Raw genomic sequence first — 15008 nt, 5'->3', positions numbered from 1 at the left:
TGTTATTATTATTTATTTTTAGCATTATCTTTATCCTTGATTCAAATTTTCACAATATTGTGTCTAGGTGTTAAATTATTTTTCCATGGATGTACTTTGTGGGTTTTTTTTTAAATTTTTGATGGAGATCATTTTGGGGTCAGAAACATTTTATCACTCATTTCTTATATTACGTGTTAGCTTCCACTTTTCTGTTTTCTTTTCTTTTTTAAGATACAGACATTCATGTTCAATTCCTTGCATTAATTTTCCTCCTTCTTTGTCTTAGCTTGTCAGAGCTATAATCACAAATACCACAAAATAGTTTCCTCCAGGGGTCAGCAACATTCTGAGGCTAGCTTGCCACAGTCCTTAGGGTTCTATTCTAGTTTGCTAATGCTGCCGGAATGCAACACACCAGAGATGGACTGGCTTTTATAAGGGGGTTTATTTGGTTACACAGTTACAGTCTTAAGGCCATAAAATGTCCAAAGTAACACATCAGCAATTGAGTACCTTCACTGAAGGATGGCTAGTGGTGTCCGGAAAACCTCTGTTAGGTGGGAAGGCATGTGGCTAGCATTTGCTCCAATGTTCTGGTTTCAAAATGGCTTTCTCCCAGGATGTTCCTCTCTAGGCTGCATTTCTTCAAAAATGTCACTCTTAGTTGCACTTGGGGTATTGGTCCTCTCTTAGCTTCTCCGGAGCAAGAGTCTGCTTCCAACGGCCATCTTCAAAATGTGTCTCATCTGCAGCTCCTGTGCTTTCTTCAAAGTATCCCTCTTGGCTGTAGCTCCTCTTCAAAACATCACTCACAGCTGCACTGAGTTCCTTCTGCTTTTCAGCCCATTTATATGGCTCTACTGATCAAGGCCCACCCTGAATGGGTGGGGCCACACCTCCACGGAAATGTATCTCATCAGAGTTATCACCCACAGTTGGGTAGGACACATTCCATGGAAACACTCAAAGAATTTCAATCTAATCAATACCAATAGGTCTGCCCACACAAGATTACATCAAAGATAATGGCGTTTGGGGGACATAATACATTCAAACTGGCACAGGTTCCATGGCTTGCATCTCTGCCTCAGGTCACATGGCTATGTTCTCTTCTTTCTGGTTTCTGTGATTTCTGGATCTTCTTTATAAGGCCTCCAGTAATCCAGATTAAGACCCATCTTCCTTCAGTTGAATCACAATTTATCTAAATATAACATCTTCAGGAGATCCTATTTACAATGGATCCATGCCCATAGGAATGTGGATGAAGATTAAGAACATATTTTCTCTGGAGTATATAGCTCAGTCTCCCACATCCTATTCCGTGAAATCCCAAAACACATGTTCTTCCCACATGTAAATACATTCATCCATGATAATACCCTGAAAGTCTTAAGGTATTTCAGTAACAGCTCTCTAATTACAAAGACTCATCAAAATCATTTATGGGTGTGTTTTTCCTGGGCCACAATTCCTCTCTGTGATCCTGTGACTTGAAAGTTTTCTGCTTTTGAATTACAATGGTGTGGCAGGCATAGGCTATATATTCTTATTCCAGTAAGGAGAAATTGTAAGGAAAATAGGGGCCATGTGTGTGAAAGAAGGGGAGCACACTCCATCCTCAGTGTTCATGCAAAAGAAAGTTTTATTCTACTCATTTCTACAGATCTTTATAGCATGCAAGGTAGTTTCCTATGTGACTGTTTTCAGGTATTTCAGGGAGGGTCCATTTTTTCTAAAGCCATGAGGTATATTTACATATCTTTAGTCTTAAGGGACAGTTTCTTTGGGGGATAGATGGGAAACAGTGGGGGCGGGAGACAGGAGCATGGAAGGAGCCCAGCAGGAGCTCAGAGACTATTCTCCTATCGAAATTGCAGTCCGCCTTCAGACATGCAAGGCTTTTGGCCTTATCCTAGCCCAGTGTCTGCCTTCAGACATCTGGAGTTTTGGAAAGGCCCTGCTCTATAGTTTGTTAAGCCAGGGGACGTTCCGTGCCTCCACATCTCCCCCGTTTTTATTATGATTACAATTTGGTGTAGTGACATAAAGCTTATTCATAGGGATATCATAGGGGTTCCGGGAATGTGTGCCACATCCATCCACACTGGAGTTAGCTTTGGGAGGTATCTTCTTTGTACAGTTGTTACAGCACAGCATCGTTGGCCTCTGGGAAGCAGGATGGTGGGCTCCAGCATTCCATTGGGCTGTTTTGTGACAGATAACATTTAAAAATAACTGAAATTATAATTATTAGTATTATATTATATTGTTGTTTGATGTTATGCACATTAGGAACCAAAAAGTTTAAAAGTTTTTAATTTTTGTACCATTGTCTAAATATTTTTTCTGCAATTTATAACATACTGCATGAATTTAATCATTTTTTAGTAGTTTATTTTTTTAAGATGAAAGAATAAATTCTTTGTAACTGTTGGGAATAAAAAGATATTCTTTAGAGTTTGACCTTGAGAAAGTAAAATGTTAAAAGTTATTAGATTTGAAACAGTATATATATATTTTTTATTTAGTTAAAGTTAAGGAAAAGACAGCTTTTTTTTTAAAGTGAGAAGACAGTATTTTTAAACAACCAAGGACATGATAAACTTAACATATGTTGAGTGCAAGAAGTTATTTTGATAAAAGAGACTTTTTGCATCTTCTACTGATTATTTAGAAAAACACTTCTACAACCTTTTATCAAGAATACCTTAATAATTTAAGGAAAACTTTTTTTTTAATAAAAACAATAGGAGTCACCGTAACATGAGGAGCTTGCAGTATGGTGAGGAATGTTTTATATTTTGTGAATTATTAGGCACATACTTACAACACTGAATATTAATTACTGCTTTGGGTGGTGGTTAAAATATTTAATGCTATTTTGTTTTATAAAACCACCTTTTTTTTTCTTTAAGTTGTGAGATTTTATTGTTAAGCAGTGTTATTACTAGTTTTTACCATTTTTTAACTTTGACCACAGAAATAATTGTTTTCACAAACTTTCTACAGCTTTTTGTAGCTATCTTTCAACCTTGACTACAGAAATAAATTTTCCACTTTACGAACCTTCTACGACTTTCTGTATCTATCTAAGCTTTATCCCACATTCCTGTCCTTCCAGGCTTTATTTTACATTCCTAAACAGTCAGTCATTTAGGACAAAGCTACTTGCCTTTTTCCCTTAATTAGAAAAACATTCTTTATACCTTCTATACAACATGCTATTGCCACCAAAATCAAACTTGCTGGAATGATGCCAAATATTCAAAACAAAACATTCTTTATAGAGAGAGGGAGTCAAAAGTTCTCATTATCAGATTTCTTAGTAGAGATATTATTTTATGACACTGGTTTGATAATTTGCACTTTTGCTGATTTTTAAATTGTATTAGTTACTTTTGATGTTCTTTCAGCAACTTTAGGTTTTTTGTAAGGACCCTTTTGGCTAGGTCTTTTTGACTTCTTACTTTAAAAACAGATAGGTTAGTACATTTATGTTATTATTTCTTTTATTTTAATTGCTTTGGAAGTCATGATATTAAAGCAGAGGTGGAAGTTCTGCATATATTTTTTAAACTGTAACTTTTCTTTTAACTTACAGTTTTCTTTGTCTTTTTTGAGACGGTTTGCTATAGCTAACCATACCACACATAAAGGCCAGCTGGCTGCAGCTATAGCTCATTAACAATTTTAATGACACTTTTTAAAATTTGGGCCAGTTATTAAGAATAGTTTTTAAGGAGGATGTAACTGGCACATTTTGAGAGTTTCCCATGGCTGAACAACAGCAAAAGAAATTATAAAGACAGAACATCGGAGTAGGAGCTGTTTAAATGTTACTGGTTTTTTACAGAAATGCAAACTGTGCAAACTGCACTAAATTTAAAAGGAGAACTACAAATCTGGGGTTATAGTTAGTGCAGCTGAAACCCATGAGTTTGCATGCACGACTCTTGGATTAACTTAGTTAGCTTTACTACACAATTGAGTAATTGAAACATAAGAAAGCAAAGTGAATACAATAAACAAAAATTGCACACTTACCCAGCACAGGGAAAGTTTGAATGATAAAGCTACCTTAACTCAGATGCATTTGGTGATTGTTTGTGGCAGGCACTTTCATCTGGACTTTCCAGTCCCGGTACTCTAGGAAAAATTTCTGGGCAACTGGTTAAGCATAATGGGGTAAATAAAATTTCTGGCTAATGCTGCCTTGTGAAGACAGAGTTGCAAAACTGGTGCAGCACTTTTAAGGAGGAAAGGCAGCAGTGGTGGCAATAAAGGATGAAAGGGAGGGAACGAGGCTATAGTTGTTTCCCTGCCACCTTTGTCAGCTGGCATTATGGGGACCAAGGGCTTGGGAAGCGGGAGAACTTTATCAGAGAGAGCAGCAGTTTCTCTTTCAGGGATCTCAGTTTTAGGACTCTCGGTCTTGGCAATATGAAGAGGGGCCAGGGCAGTGCCAATAAGAGCCCATGTAGTAAATGTTTTAGAGGAAACTTTTTGTCCTCGCTCAAAGTGGCGCTTTAAATTTTGTCCAGTGCACTCCCACACATCTAAGTCTAATGTGCCTTTCTCAGGAAACAAAGGGTTATGTTGAACAACATCATACAATAAAGAGTACAAATTATCTTCTGAAACAGAAGCTCCACTAGCCTGCAGCAGCTGTTGTAAAACTAACACATACCAGTGCTGGGGAACACTGAGAGACTGACCCATATCGTTGAGTGGCTGGAACTTCTGACCCACCGCAAGACAACTCGCTTGTACTTACTGCGCAGCTTCCAAACGTCGTGGTCAGGATTGGTGAGCCTCTCACGGGGTGCCAATTGTGAAAGAAGGGGAGCACACTCCATCCTCAGTGTTCATGCAAAAGAAAGTTTTATTCTACTCATTTCTACAGGTCTTTATAGCATACAAGTTAGTTTCCTATGTGACTGTTTTCAGGTATTTTAGGGAAGGTCCATTTTTTCTAAAGCCATGAGGTGTATTTACATATCTTTAGTCTTAAGGGACAATTTCTTTGGGGGCTAGATGGGAAACAGTGGGGGCGGGAGACAGGAGCATGGAAGGAGCCCAGCAGGAGCTCAGAGACTATTCCCCTATCTAAATTGCAGTCTGCCTTCAGACATGCAAGGCTTTTGGCCTTATCCTAGCCCAGTGTGCACCTTCAGACATCTGGAGCTTTGGGAAGGCCTTGCTCTATAGTTTGTTAAGCCAGGGGACCTTCCATGTCTCCACACATGTGTCCCAAACAAAGACCACAAACCAGCAGGGACAACTCCATTAAATTCCAAATTTTGAGGGTCATCTGTAGATTGATGTCTTGTCCTCTGGGTCTGCTAAAGCAGCAGTCCCACCCTTTCCAAGCATTGGAATTTTCCTAAAAATTGGGATCTATGCCCCACTCTCTCCAAACATTAGGGTGACATCAGGGATACCAAGTTCCAAGCACAGCCATGGCCCTTCCCAAATAAAATTACAACTATTCTTCAGTGAGAACTTCTTTTACATAAATTTAAAGTCTAAATTACTCTTTTCTTGTCAAGAAAGTATATGGGGTCCACTGGCTCTACTGCAATTACCCTATTTACCATGTCCTTCTCCTTTATCTGCTAAATCAAAACATAAAGGTCCTTTAGCACTCTGCTACAAAAAAAAATAATTCTAACTTCTACTACATTAGCTATTGAGAGTGACTGTCATCACCAATTTTGTTGAAAATATCTTTGCCTGAATTGGAAGATGTAACACAAAGAGGATGTCATCTTGCCCTTTACATGGAACATGAGAAGTCTAAGAAATAGCACAAAAGAGCAACAGCATCTACATTCATTCTTTTAGTTGGTGAGGTTTTGGGGTTTGGCAGGAAAAAATGATATAACTACTTCTTTGGATAATGTCAGAAAGAAGCGATATCATCAAAGGGAACTTGAGCAGAAAAGGAAGATATTGTGGGTTTTATTTGAATAGTGACTGAGAAAACTAGCACATGGGTTGCACATGAGTTAGATTTTGGTCTATCCAAGGAGTATTAGGCAGTATTTTAAGATGATAGTCAATGTTAAAGAGCAGATAATGATAAAGCCAGAGAAATATTGACATGTGACTGCTAGAACCAACATAACTTTGCCTCTGGTCTGTGAAACATCAGAAAAATAAACATATTAGAGAGCTATTGTGATGCCTTCAAGACACACATGACCTCGCCTTTCTCTGCCATGGCCTCTATTTCAAATAAGTGGTCACTCATTAATCCATGCATAAATGAGTTCTTTAATCCATGATGCAAACTGGGTCAATAAGTGTACACCACATCATACTTAATTAGGTGGGAAACTGACCCAAATGACATCAAATAGAGTTCTTGCCTGAGTCTTTTCAAGCTATTACTCTAGAATAAAGACAATCTACCTTGGTAAAGGTTGTAAGGCATAAAAACATTAGCCTGTTCAGAGGTTATGCTTCCTACTGTTTAGAGAAAAACACTTTAAAATAAAGAAGCTAAAATCAACATATTGAAAGAAAAAAAAGTAGCATAAAGAGAATAATGGTTGCATTCTAGTTCCTGGTCCCCTTGTTCATATTCTCATTTAATCTCAGCTGTTCCTGCAGTTTCGTTGTTTACATTTTCATTGGATTCACTGAGAAAATATTGTGAGGTTTTTTTCTGAAATAGTTTAAATTATATTCCTGCCACTTGACATCCAACAATTTTAAATAATTTGTAAAAGTTGAATGCCCATTTATACTCACTAATGTCTCTGTAAATTTATTTTATTTTCTCTGAATAAAGTTAACAAGTATTGCTATAGAAGTTTAAGTTCACCTAATTAAGGAAAATATATGTAACCATGTCAGAAAAATAATTTTATGCTCATTTATCTTTTAATTTTAAATAATAGGTAACTTTTGGATCTTGGTATTAGTTTACTCATTAATAATATTTATAATAGAGAAGATTGTTTCTAAAGAGACAATTAACCACTAATTTGATACACCTTGATTTTTACATGGAGTTTTTATGATTTGTGTCTTTTTTACTTGCTTTGTTTGCACTAATATCTGTTTAAGACCCTGATGAGAAGCGTCAAACTATAGGACTAAATATGTTATCAGCTTTACTAGTGTTTTAAAGGCTATTTATGAATTTTAATGGCTTCATATTTGCTTCTATAGAACACAGGCATGATATATAGCATTTCAAAGAGAGAAATACTGTGTGTATATATATGCGTGTGTGTGTAACAGTGTGTGTAACTGTGTGTGTGGATACATGAAATAATTTTAATAGTTTAATTACTTTAGATTGCAATAATAATCTATAATGATGTTACATGATCAACTAAATCTCATTACCCAGAAATTTAAAGAAACATATTGATTTGCTTATTCTATGAGGTATTAATAACTATTCTAAAGACACAATATTTAAGATGAAAGTTTTATTGGATATTGATATGAATGCTAATAACATTCCATACAGTGAATATTAAAGCAGTTTATTTGAATTTATTGATCTTTCAGATTTCTAGCAACCTACAGACTCCCACTTATTTTAATTTTAAGCATCAATCAAGATGATGAGATTAACAAGTATATAGAGAAAATATTTATAGCCTTTCTCCAGGGCATTCAAAGTTATATATCATGTATTAAGGAAAAGCAACTTTTTCTTTGTGGGGAACTGAGTCTTCCATGTTGCTGATTATGTGCAGCCTGTCGTTTTGCATGCTCAGTCCACCAAGTCCTAAATTGTAGATATTCTCCTGGGCTAAGGACTGTACGGGCTAATGTGGTTCAATCTATGGGAATTAGATGAGAAACTTTGGCTAAATTTTGCAATATGCCAACTGAAAAAGGGGAATGAACCCCATACGTTTGTACAGCTTTTTTCAATTCTTTAAGAACTGCAAATGGGACATGCTCATGGAAGTAAGTATAAACTCCATCAGGATAATTAGCGTCTTGTCCAGGAGGCACTTCCTCACGAACCGTAACAGGGAAGGCAACAGGACAACATATGGCCTCTAAATCTCCTTGCTGCCTGGCTTCTGCCAGACCCTGCTGTACGCCAGAGAGACGGGCAGGTTTAACTACCAGGGTTCAGCTATGTGCAGGAAGAGGCAGCAGAGAAGGCAGGGGCCATTCCTCCCAGCAAGGTGCAGAAGAAGGTTTGGGGCATTGACAAGAATAAAAAACTTGAGATTTTACTGGCTCTTTTTTACCCTTATCATCATCAGAAAGAGGATTGGGACCAGTATTGTCATCAGACTCATATTCTTCCTCCTCATCATCAGTTTCTAAAGTTTTAAGAACAGACTTAATTAAAGACCATGTAGACCAAATAGTAACAGGTAAATCAACTCCTTGCATATGTTTTTGTTTCAATTCCTTACCTACCCGCTCCCAGTCATGCAGTTCAAGGGAGCCAAGGGTAGGGAACCAAGAGAAGTATTTTTCAATAACCTGCAGCAATTCTAAGATTTGTGACTCCCCCACCTTGACACCACTGGCCCACAGCAGCTGCCGTAAGAGGGAAATACAGGAAACATATTTATGGTGTCCTTCAACATTATCCATTACCCTGCTTATAATGCTCGGGGTTGTTCTACAAGGAACGCATACAAACACGGCCGTTACCTCCACCCGAGTTCCAGTGCCGCTGTACGTCCTTCGTTTAAGCGATTCTTCTGTCAGGAACCAGATCCAGTTCTTAAGTCCCTGTTTGGGCGCCACTTATTGCTGACAGGGCGACGCAGGAATGAGACACGGACACAAAGCTAAGAATTAAGGGAGCAGGGGACTCACTTGCATCTCGTGCTAAGTGGACGACAATACAGCCTTGCTCCAGCTATTTATTTCAGAAGATCAGGTGTATATGCTAAAGGTTCTCAGGTGGGGAGCCCACCAGATACCTATGTTTACATCAGGTATATACAATCTAGGTTTACATCAGGTGAATACAATCTAGGTTTAAGACAATGGTAGTCACAAGACACACATCTTTACAGGGCGGGCCTGCATGGCATTCTATGCAGGCCTGCGGCTCAGCGTTCTAAGCCACCACCCCAGATATGCCTCAGGCAAAATGGAAGACTCAGTTCCCCACATTTCTTTCTTAAGTCTTCTACAGATCTGTGTATAATCTCAGCATATGTGAACTTCAGGAGGGCTTCTGATTGATGACATTTCTTAAAAGAGATTATTTCAGACCAGTGACACCCCAAACATTGGCCAAATGTGTTCACTTTAATTAATGCAAGTTCATGCACAAATAATTATCAGACATCTCAATTTAAAAACTAATAACGGGATGTTAGAAAGTCTTATATTCTTATAGATAGAATAAAATAACTTCATCTACAAGTGCTATTTAATCATAATCATCAGTTTTCATGTGACTACATACCACCAGATTTTCTGCAAATAATGAAAAAATAAGCCAATTAAAAGAAGTGGGAGATAACTGGCCTTGTCCCACCTTTACATTCTTACCACGGTTATGCCAACTGGCAAGTAAAACATAGTGTGTGTACTTGTCTTGTTTCGCATGTAAAGTTTTTTTCCCCCTGAAGATGAAGCTTTAACCTGCAGCTGACCACAAGTACTTCCAGAGAAGCATCAGAGTAAAACAGTGCAACTGACAAGGAAATTTAGTTGTTTTTATGACATGTAGCATTTTCCTAAGAATAAAAAATACAACATTCCCATATACCCTCCATTGTTAGCACTTAACATTGTTGTGGTAGATGCAAGACTATTAAAATATTACTGTTATCTACAGTCCACATTTTGCTTCAGGTATATTTTTCCCCATATACCGCTTTGTAATAGTGATGTAATTTTGTGGTAGTTCCTGAAAGAAAGTCACTCTTATGCAGGTCTCAGCCAGATTCCACAAACTGCCACAGTATGCAAAGCCCCAAACCAAAATGCTCCTGAGGTCCTGGGGACATCTGGACACCAGAGGCAAGCCACATGCTACATGAAATCAGTACCCCCTCAGTGGGTTCTATCTGGGAATCTATGAAAAGCTATTTACCCGGTAACCTAGATACAGTCACTCATCAATCACCTAAATCATTGTTCTTCTACTTTATAATTCATTATAATTTTCAATTTATTTGTTAAGTTTGTTTCTCAGAGATTTAAAGCCTCCAGATTGTTTCTACACCAGCTAAGCCCTGAAATCCAAAGTGTTCAATCAACTCCCACTCTCCAGTTCTTCAGGCCTGCCGTCAACAAAATGATGAAGATGGGTCAGTCCCACCCCAAAAGCAAGGAGTATCCTCAATAGCAAGCAAAACAGTTCCCTTCCTCTGCCCCATAAGACCTATGTCCCTCCTCATCCCGAAGAATGGTCATCATCCCAAATCCCTCAAGATTGAGGAATGAACAAAAATAAGGGAGGCATTGTAATTGCTGACTATGGTGAATTTATTGTTATTGTAGTTATTATCTGGTGAATAATTTGTAACATTGCTGTTAATAGAAGAGATAAAGGGACATGACTTATGTAAGCTATTCTTAAAAGGTTTAGGGAAAAATAATAACACATACATGTAAAACATTGGTGAATTTGGATAATGGGTATAAAAGAGTTCTTGGCAATATCCTTGCAACTTCTCTGTAAGTTTGTATTTGAAAATAAAACTTTAAAAAAGATTGGGAGGATTATTTACTGAAGGCGAACTGACTAAAGACTTCAGTCAGGGCGGGAGTCTAAACACTAGAACAATAAGTAATATAGTCACAGATAGCCATTTTATTCGTTTTTTCCATTTATCCTTACAACAATAATTTATCTAATGTTATTCTAAAAATTAATCATGGATTGATTTAACAAAAAAAAATCTTCTCTCTTAAATAGAGAATGATGACAAAATTGAGTTCTGTGTCAATAAATATATAGGATTGAACACTGACTTCTCATAAATTCTGTTATTCATTAACACCTCGTTTCATACTTAAACCAATCTCTCTCCCATTGTTATGTAACTGAGCTAACAGCACTCATTTCATCACACAGAGTTACAAACTTGTCCTTGTTCCACTGTTTTAGTTTCCTTGGCTGCTCAAGAGACCACCATGCAATGAGTTGGCTTATAAATTGGGAATTTATTATCTTCCACGTTTGAGGCTAAAAGAAAGACAAAATCAATGCATCATGAAGTGAAGCTTTCTTTCCAAAGACTGGTGATTCTTGGTCCTTGGCTCCTCTGTCACATGGCAATGAACATGGTGGCTTCTCCTGGCCTCTCCCTTTTCTTTTAGATTCCACTGAATTTCAGCTTCTTGCTTCCCATGACTTTCTTTCTATATATCTAAATTTCATTGCACTTATAAAGGACTCCAGCTAAAGGATTAAGAACCATCCTGACTGAGGTGGTTCACACCTTAACTGAAATATTCTCATCAAAAGGTTCTACTTGCAATAGGTCCATACTCAGAGGAATGGGTTACTTACAGATTTTGGGGGTATTTATAGATCCAAACCACTATATCCACTTTTCCCTTTTCTTCCACCTAGACATTCATCAATTTTCAAGTTCCATCATTTTTTATGTATGAAAGGTCCTAAATGAATTCTTTCCACGTTCATCAAGATGGCCTAATTTAAAGTCTTCATCACCATTGGAAATTTTATAATATCTCTATGCTGGTTTGAATGTAGTATGTCCCCCAGAAAAAGCCATATTTGATGTAATCTTGTGTGGGCAGACCTATCAATGTTAATTAGATTGTAATTCTTTGAGTGTTTCCATGGAAATGTGCCCCACCCGACTGTAGGTGATAACTCTGATGAGACATTTCAATGGAGGCATGGCTACACCCATTCAGGGTGGGCCTTGATCAGTGGAGCCATATAAATGAGCTGAGGGGCAGAGGGAGTTCAGTGCACTGCAGCTGTGAGTGACATTTTGAACAGGAGCTACAGCTAGGAGGGACACTCTGAAGAAATTACAGGAGCTGCAGATGAGAGACATTTTGAAGATGGCCGTTGAAAGCAAATTCTTGCTCTGGAGAAGCTAGGAGAGGACAAATGCCCCAAGTGCAACTTGGAGTGGCATTTTTGAGGAGCTGCAGCCTAGAGAGGAGCATCCTGGGAGAGAGCCATTTTGAAACCAGAACTCCGGAGCAGACGCCAGCCGTGTGCCTTCCCAGCTAATGGAGGTTTTCTGGACATCATTGGCCATCCTCCAGTGAAGGTACCCGATTGCTGATGTGTTACCTTAGACACTTTATGGCCTTAAGACTGTAACTGTGTAATCAAATGAACCCCCTTTTATAAAAGCCAATCTGTCTCTGGTGTTTTGCATTCTGGCAGCATTAGCAAACTAGAATAATCTCTTAATATGATTCTCAGGCACAAATTTTCCCATTCATCTTCACCAATGAATCTGAATCTTTGTTCTCAAGACTCATTTACACTCTTAAAAATTGTTGAAGACCTCAAATGGGGGTTCTAATTATATATATTTATACACACACACATACTGCGTTAGAAACCATAACTAAGGAATTTGTAAAATAATTATTTATCAATTCATCTTGAAGTAAAACCCTATTATGTAATAACCTACTAATATAATTGTTTTGCAAATAAACCATATTTTCAAAGACAAAACCTTAGTGAGAAGAAAGTTATCACTTTCCAATTTTTGCTTATCACTTTTCTAGAAGACACCTGGATTCTCATTAATGCTTCAGCTTTCCACTTATTGTAATAGTGTATCTGGCTTCACACAAATGTGTAATTTGAAAAGTTTCTTTTTATTAATATTCTTTTCAGAAAATCGTGGAAATTTTTTCTGATACGACATCAAAACTCAGTACATAGGAGAACTTAAGATGGCAGCTAGGTGAGACAGGGCAAAAAAAAAAAAAACATCTCCATGAAAAATACCAGATAAAAGCCAGAAAGTGAACCAGAACACCAGTTCCAGTGAGGCACCAGCTGGACAATGTCTGCTAAATTCACAGGGACTGTGCACTTGGTGAAACCAGGAGTCTGCTTTCCAAAATGAGTGAGTAAGCTGCCGAATGTCTGGCAAAATTGCTAATATAAGAACCAACTGCAAAGAATATAAGTGTGATAAGTATGGTACGTAAGTTCTTATATATGTCTTTTATTTATTAGTACTTGTTTTAGATTCCTGTCTGCTAAACAAATACCAAGAAATGGGTTGGCTTAAAAACGGGAATTTATTGGCTGAGGGTTTTGAGGCTAGAAGTCCAGAATCAAGGCATCATCAAGGTGATGCTTTCCTACAGACAACTGTGGCATTCTGGGGCTTGCAGCCGGTAATCCTTGGCCTTTGGCTTTTCTGTCACATCCTAATGCAGTTGTTGACCTCTCCTGGCTTCTCTGGGTACCGTTGACTTCCAACATTTTCCCGTGGCTTTTTCTTGTATGTCAGAGTTTCATTTTGCTTAAAAAGGATTCCAGTAATAGGATTAAGACCCATCTCAATTTGGTTGGCCACACCTTAACTGAAGTAAGATCATCAAAACAATGAGTTCATACCCAAAGGAAAGAGGTAAGATAAAGAACATGTTGTTCTGGGGTACATAAGTCCAAAGCACCACAGTACTCCAATCATATAGCATTTTCTGGAGAGTGTTTAATGACTATCCATTCAACAAGAGTCTCCATAAAAACAATCCCTTAATCAAATATTTTGTGAAATGCTGCAGACACTATCTGTCCTCTTCAAGATTAACAATACATGTTAGCATATTAAGATTTCTTGAAAGCTATAGCAAAGGAACATTTTTAACTATGTTTGACTGAAACTCTGTCTTGTGAGATCACAAAAATTTTTTCCAAATATCACTATTTTATTATCCTTTCAATTGTTTGAGAAATGCTGCAACTATAAGTACAGATTAGGACAGTAAATTTCTAATAATTGTTTTTGTTTATAATAAAATGTAAAGTATATGAGTATTTAGCAATAATTACAGCAATGTTTAAAAGCAAGAAATCAGAGTAGAAAATAAACAAAACAATCAACAAATGAATATTAACAGTAAATGATATTTAGTTAAGGAGTTGGAAATCTCAGTAAGATATTAAAAAAGAATTTCAAGAAAGTGAATGCCAATAGACAAAAAAAAAAAAAGAGTTACATGAAAAATGGGAAGATTTTTAAGCAATAAAGGAGTCCATAATTATTGAATTTCAAATACATAATATGAACACAATGTAAATTAAAGATTAAGATAAAATAATTGATATAATTTTAAAAATATTTAATGCAAAATTTAGATTATGTTAAGAGGGAAATTACATTCTCACTTAATATTTCTTGTAAATGCGTGTTGAAAAGGATCATAATATGGAAAATAGTTCATTTTTATGGAAAATTGATTAGATATATTAAAAAAAGGTATTGTTTAAGGTAGATCCCTTCTGTAATTTGTTCTTCAAATGTTGAGTTCTGATTATTTAACTGTAAGGGGATTGAATAATTGACAGAGTCAGTGTCATCAAAGATATAACCAATACCAAAGCTTATCATTTTAAGTCATTTGGAATGTTTTTAAATGGTAAACTATGTATTTGTATAGGGAATGCAACTTCATTTATCTTACCATTTGACAATAGAGATTACCATATGCTCAAGGAACAATGAGGTTGCCATAGCTCTTTGGCCGAGAGTGTATGAGTAAATTCTTCCCTGAATACATCAAAATAAATTTAAGGAATATTCCAACATGTACATGTCATGTTAGGAATAGTGTATCTAAATTAAATATCTTAAAGTTTATTAAATATTATTTAGCATGCAATTATACAATATCTCACACATGTCCCAAATGTCACTTGCTTCTATTCTCATTGGGTGAATAATATATGTTACATAGTTGATATGATATATATGACTTGCATATATGTATTTACATATGAATGTGTGTGTGTGTGTTTGTGTGTGTGCACGGGCACATGTGTGTGTGTGTATTTCCTGGGAACCCTCATTGGATATTTGCTTCTTTCATCAAATCTATTGGACGTC

The sequence above is a fragment of the Choloepus didactylus genome, chromosome 1 (assembly GCF_015220235.1).
Source record: "Choloepus didactylus isolate mChoDid1 chromosome 1, mChoDid1.pri, whole genome shotgun sequence".
NCBI classification, from domain to species: Eukaryota; Metazoa; Chordata; class Mammalia; order Pilosa; family Megalonychidae; genus Choloepus; species Choloepus didactylus.
The sequence above is the reverse complement of the archived record's forward strand: the minus strand, read 5'-3'. Positions refer to the sequence as shown.